This window comes from Schistocerca americana, chromosome 11 (genome assembly GCF_021461395.2).
Source record: "Schistocerca americana isolate TAMUIC-IGC-003095 chromosome 11, iqSchAmer2.1, whole genome shotgun sequence".
NCBI classification, from domain to species: Eukaryota; Metazoa; Arthropoda; class Insecta; order Orthoptera; family Acrididae; genus Schistocerca; species Schistocerca americana.
The window spans coordinates 134,189,045-134,196,120 of record NC_060129.1 but is presented as its reverse complement, the minus strand read 5'-3'; positions in this window follow the sequence as shown (position 1 = coordinate 134,196,120).

The following is a 7,076-nucleotide window of genomic DNA, read 5'->3' as shown; positions in this document are numbered from 1 at the left end:
GAATCGGGTATGAGACAATTTTTTCCTGATTAATCTGCGACTGCATTCCTTATAGCCCATCAACGATGGAAAGTTTCCATACTGACAGATACAATGCAGAACAATTCGTACTCCCTGTACTCCTTGTAGTATGGTCCTTGGTTATCACTTTTAATTGAAAACGACGTTGTCAATTAAAGCATGAAGCTGCATCATAATGAGTTCCGTGTGCTGTCTGGGTCCCCAGTTTGACCGGAAAGCTGTCCCTCCCATAAGACATGTGATGCCATGGTGCTAAGGCTCGCAAATCATTTCCACGCCACGTACACCAGCACGCTGTTCTGCTTGGAGGTACAGTACCACACCTACTCCACTGACAAGCTGGGACTCAGAATCCGTGCCGTGATGAAAATCATCATTTCTACGCCCCAGATGCAGGATGTACGTGCACACTGACTATGATCTGAATAAACATTATCGGAAATTTGGTTGGGGAAGGATTTCGGGAAAGGGCTGTTTTTAACATAATGGAGCCGTTCATTCCATAAGGCAACGAAAGAACGGATTTAAATGCAGCAAGGAGGTGAACAAACAATATCCACTGAAACAAGCTCTAAAGAAAATCTCGAAACTTCTGGACAGTTGCGAATGTACTACACTGCTATAATGATACAAAACTGACTGCCATATTCAGTTTAGGAGGAAGTGCGTTGCAACACAAAGTGGCAAATCAACAGAGGACGCAATAAATACTCGCCACATGGAGCTGGAGTGTCGACAAGCGGGGCAGACCGCTGCCACAGAAGGCAATCGTCGTCAATTAGGATGCAGAGGCAGGGTCAGTGTGCTATAGGCGGCTTTGGCCTGTAGTGCTGGAGCCATTACTGAAGGTGTCATGCGAGTCCAGTAATGAAGTGGATTGGCGCAATTTAGAAATGACCGATTGTAAATGGCGATACGTAAACTACAGAAGAGGCACGAAATGGTGAGCTGCCTGAACTAGGAGGGCGGTACCTAAGCTGCACCACTGCCGCTGGAGCTCTGTGACCCCTCATGCGTGTTTGGTTATCGCCTTTGTACTGACATCCAACAGAAGATAAACACGCTGGGTCGTATTAATAAAGAAGACGACGTTCTCTGGAGAAGATTCTCCGAGCAAAAGGACATTCTCTGGGAAAGCTCTTACGAGCAAAACATTCGAAGCCATAATCTCTGACGAGAGGGTTCCTTTTTCTCACTACCTCTGCTCCCTGCTGAGTTCTCGGTGTGTGTGGTCTGCCGTGTCCGGCACAGAAAGCACGCGCAGTGTCACGTTTCATTCAGCTCGCTCAAACGGGCGACATGTCTGGAACCGGCATCAGTGTGTTCAGGCAGAGTTGCACTACGTTTCACTTTGTTTATTTTATGTGCGGCAACAAATTGTTAAGACAGTTACGTACAGCTTACGAAAATGCATTTTCTTGAGATGTTACCGAATTTACAACATGCGGAAAACTTTTGAATTATAGAAGTTAGGCGAACATTATGCGAACGAAGTCTTAAGATTACATGACTTTTTATCTACTCCAAGCCGGAACTCTGCTAGAGTTCTCTAACACGAGATAATTTTCGTTAAATACGGCGCACAACTATCTGCTCTCGTGGCAAGCACGTAAGCGGACCACCATGCGTTCCTTACGAGTAACAGGTCGCTAGGTTTGCAATAAACCAGTTATTAATTTTTCTGGTAACCCTACTTATTTCTAACATCACACTATATAAGACTTATGCTGTGAGAAGACATGATGATGAATGTCTGGAGAAGTCAGCGACACGGTTGTTTGGTGTAGGCCTACAGCTAAATGTTCTCGTACGCCAGTCTGAAAACTTGGGTCTACTAAATAGCAATAAAAATGTTTCAATTTTCACTTCTTTTGAGAGGTCGTCCGCAGATGATGTTCTTATTGTCAAAGCGATATAAACTTCTACAGCTCCTCAATTCAGCACTTCGTTGGGCTATATATTTCTTTTTTTGCCTCCCAAGCAATATGAATTCTGCCATCATTGCCAAAATGTAGGTAAAACTTACTCAGCCCGAAGAATGCTACAGATCTCGCTTCAATATTTTCCGGTTGTGAGAAGCTCCTCTAGTTTTGTTCACACGAAATCGGAGAACGTTCTTTGTTTTGAGCAACATCCCTCACCCTTTTACTCGCGATGAGCACATTCCCCGGCTGGAGTATATTCTGACTCGCTCACCCTTTTACTGGCGATGAGTACATTCTCGGCTGGAGTATATTCTCTGACTCGCTTTACTCATGTAAACCTCAAAATGTCCTCCCAAAATTTCCAGTACGAAGTATATCCTCTGTTTTACTGACACGCCCCACTACACTTCGCCAGCACCTCAGCTCTCACCTGGACTCTCCCAGTGGTTCTTCGCCGATCATCTCCCACCCTTCGTCGTCGTCTTCATTGCTTCACCACTCACAGAGAGCCGTAGTCCGGCAGCTCCTTCGCCACTGCCTCCGTCAAATGCTCCACCACCGTCGCCGCCACCTGCGCCACCGTCGACTCCCTCTCCAGCAGCCTCTGCCGCTGGCTCTGTCGCCACCACCGTCGCCAGCCCCCATCCGCGGCCCGCCCCATCGCCCCCAACACTGCCGGTGCAGGAAGTTCCAACCACATCCACCACCACTGTAGCTTCGTCACCGCCGTCATAAACTCCTGTCAATGTCCTTATCTACACACAACTGGGGCCACCTATTACAACACAACCCTCATGCATGCAGTCATAAGACCAAACAAATGAAATAGAATAGATAAAACATCACGATTCCAAATGAAACCAAGCCAAAAGTGATTTCACTAAATTTACGAACATGAAACCAATAATTCCTCTCAACTATCGTCTTTTGCATCTACATCTACATACATAATCCGCAAGCCACCGTGCGGTGCGTGGCGGAGGGTACCCTGTTCCACAACTAGTCGTTTCCTCTCCTGTTCCGCTCGCTGACAGAGCGAGGGACAGACGCCTGTCTGTATGCCTCCTTAGGAGCCGTAATTCCTCGTATCTTGTCTTCGTGGTCCCTACCAGAAATGTATGCTGGCGTCATTAGGATCGTTCTGCAGCCAGGTTCAAGTGCCGGTTCTCTGCACTTCCTCAGTTGTTTTCTTCGAAATGAGTGTCTTCGCTGGCCGTGGTGGCCGTACGGTTCTAGGCACTGCAGTCCGGAACCGTGGGACTGCTACGGTCGCAGGTTCGAATCCTGCCTCGGTCATGAATGTGTGTGATGTGCTTAGGTTAGTTAGGTTTAAGTAGTTCTAAGTTCTAGGGGACTGATGGCCATCACTCCAGGGTGAATGGCGGACAGTGGTGGGCTCGCGCGTGCCTGGCCGAAAGGCGAAGGTGGGATCTGGCCGCGTGGCAGCTGCCTTACCCCTTTCCAACAGGTACGGGGTGCTTCCTAGTGGTGATGACATCGTTTCCGAGCCACCACAGGATGCCTCGCCTGTTGGGCCAGTGGCCGATTCTCCGGCAAGGTGCCGACAGTCACAGAGGGCGGGCCTATTAATTATAGGGAGCTCCAACGTTAGGCGGGTTATGGAGCCCCTTAGGAAAATAGCGGGTAGGTCGGGGAAGAATGGCAGTGTGCACTCGGTGTGCTTGCCGGGGGGTCTCGTCCGTAATGTGGAGGAGGCCCTTCCGGCAGCTATTGAACGCACTGGGTGTGACCGGCTGCAGATAGTAGCACATGTCGGAACGAATGACGCCTGCCGCTTGGGTTCTGAGGCCATCCTTGGTTCCTTCCGGCGGCTGGCTGATTTGGTGAAGACAACCAGCATCGCACGCGGAGTGCAAGCTGAGCTTAATATCTGCAGCATAGTGCCCAGAGTCGATCGCGGTCCTCTGGTTTGGAGCCGTGTGGAGGGTCTAAACCAGAGGCTCAGACGACTCTGCGACTATAATGGTTGCAAATTCATCGACCTCCGTTATTGGGTGGAGAACTGTAGGGCCCCCCTAGACAGGTCAGGCGTGCACTACACACCGGAAGCAGCTACTAGGGTAGCAGAGTACGTGTGGCGTGCACACGGGGGTTTTTTAGGTTAGAGGGACCCCCCCTTGGGCGAAACGATAAAATACCTGACGGCTTACCAGAGAGGACATTATCATCGTTGATAAAGAACGTCCGTCCTCAGAGACCAAAAACAGGAAAAGTTAACGTAATATTGGTAAACTGCAGGAGTATCCAGGGCAAGGTTCCTGAATTAGTATCTCTTATTGAAGGAAATAGTGCGCATATAGTATTAGGAACGGAAAGTTGGTTAAAACCGGAAGTGAACAGTAACGAAATCCTAGACACAGAATGGAATATATACCGCAAGGATAGGATAAACGCCAATGGTGGAGGAGTATTTATAGCAGTAAAGAATTCAATAATATCCAGTGAAGTTATTAGCGAATGCGAATGTGAAATAATCTGGGTTAAGTTAAGTATCAAAGGTGGGTCAGATATGATAGTCGGATGCTTCTATAGACCACCTGCATCAGCAACCGTAGTAGTTGAGCGCCTCAGAGAGAACCTGCAGAACGTCGTGAAGAAGTTTCGTGATCATACTATTGTAATAGGGGGAGACTTCAATCTACCAGGTATAGAATGGGATAGTCACACAATCAGAACTGGAGCCAGGGACAGAGACTCTTGTGACATTATCCTGACTGCCTTGTCCGAGAATTACTTCGAGCAGATAGTTAGAGAACCAACTCGTGAAGCTAACGTTTTAGACCTCATAGCAACAAATAGACCGGAACTTTTCGACTCCGTGAATGTAGAAGAGGGTATCAGTGATCATAAGTCAGTGGTTGCATCAATGACTACAAGTGTAATAAGAAATGCCAAGAAAGGAAGGAAAATATATTTGCTTAACAAGAGTGATAGGGCACAAATCGCAGAATATCTGAGTGACCACCATCAAACGTTCATTTCTGAGGAAGAGGATGTGGAACAGAAATGGAAAAAATTCAGAAACATCGTCCAGTACGCCTTAGATAAGTTCGTACCGACTAAGGTCCAAAGCGAGGGGAAAGATCCACCGTGGTATAACAATCATGTACGAAAGGTACTACGGAAACAAAGAAAGCTTCATCATAGGTTTAAGAGTAGTCGAATCATAGCTGATAAGGAAAAGCTGAACGAAGCGAAAAAGAGCGTAAAGAGAGCAATGAGAGAAGCATTCAACGAATTCGAACATAAAACATTGGCAAACAATCTAAACAAGAACCCTAAAAAGTTTTGGTCATATGTAAAATCGGTAAGCGGATCTAAATCCCCTATTCAGTCACTCGTTGACCACGATGGCACCGAAACAGAGGACGACCGAAGAAAGGCAGAAATACTGAATTCAGTGTTCCGAAACTGTTTCACTGCGGAAAATCGTAACACGGTCCCTGACTTCAGCCGTCGCACGGACGCCAAAATGGAAAATATTGAAATAAACGATATCGGAATTGAAAAACAACTGCTATCACTTAGTAGCGGAAAAGCATCCGGACCAGACGAGATACCCTTAAGATTCTACAGTGATTATGCTAAAGAACTTGCCCCCTTTCTATCAGCAATTTATCGTAGATCGCTGGAAGAACGTAAAGTACCTAGCGACTGGAAGAAAGCGCAGGTCGTTCCCATTTTCAAGAAGGGTCATAAATCAGATGCGAATAATTATAGGCCTATTTCGCTTACGTCAATCTGTTGTAGAATAATGGAACATGTTTTGTGTTCTCGTATTATGACGTTCTTAGATAATACAAATCTCCTTCATCATAACCAACATGGATTCCGCAAACAGAGATCATGTGAAACTCAGCTCGCCCTATTTGCCCAAGAAATTCACAGTGCCGTAGACACTGGCGAGCAGATTGATGCCGTGTTCCTGGACTTCAGGAAGGCATTTGATACGGTTCCGCACTTACGTTTAGTGAAAAAAATACGAGCTTACGGAATATCGGACCAGGTTTGTGATTGGATTCAGGATTTCCTAGAAGAAAGAACACAACATGTCATTCTTAACGGTTCAAAATCTGCAGATGTAGAGGTAATTTCGGGAGTACCGCAGGGAAGCGTGATAGGACCTTTATTGTTTACAATGTACATAAATGACTTAGTTGACAACATCGGTAGCTCCGTGAGGCTATTTGCAGATGACACGGTTGTCTACAAGAAAGTAGCAACATCAGAAGACTCGTACGTACTCCAGGAGGACCTGCAGAGGATTAATGCATGGTGCGAAGCTGGCAGCTTTCCCTAAACGTAGATAAATGTAATATAATGCGCATACATAGGGGCAGAAATCCATTCCAGTACGATTATGCCATAGGTGGTAAATCATTGGAAGCGGTAACGACCGTAAAATACTTAGGAGTTACTATCCGGAGCGATCTGAAGTGGAATGATCACATAAAACAAATAGTGGGAAAAGCAGGCGCCAGGTTGAGATTCATAGGAAGAATTCTAAGAAAATGTGACTCATCGACGAAAGAAGTAGCTTACAAAACGCTTGTTCGTCCGATTCTTGAGTATTGCTCATCAGTATGGGACCCTTACCAGGTTGGATTAATAGAAGAGATAGACATGATCCAGCGAAAAGCAGCGCGATTCGTCATGGGGACATTTAGTCAGCGCGAGAGCGTTACGGAGATGCTGAACAAGCTCCAGTGGCGGACACTTCAAGAAAGGCGTTACGCAATACGGAGAGGTTTATTATCGAAATTACGAGAGAGCACATTCCGGGAAGAGATGGGCAACATATTACTACCGCCCACATATATCTCGCGTAATGATCACAACGAAAAGATCCGAGAAATTAGAGCAAATACGGAGACTTACAAGCAGTCGTTCTTCCCACGCACAATTCGTGAATGGAACAGGGAAGGGGGGATCAGATAGTGGTACAATAAGTACCCTCCGCCACACACCGTAAGGTGGCTCGCGGAGTATAGATGTAGATGTAGATGTAGAAGATGTTAAGTCCCATAGTGCTCAGAGCCATTTTTTTTAGTGTCTTCTTCACTGCAGCAATTCCCTCCTGAGCTCCCGAAGCATATACATAACACTTGC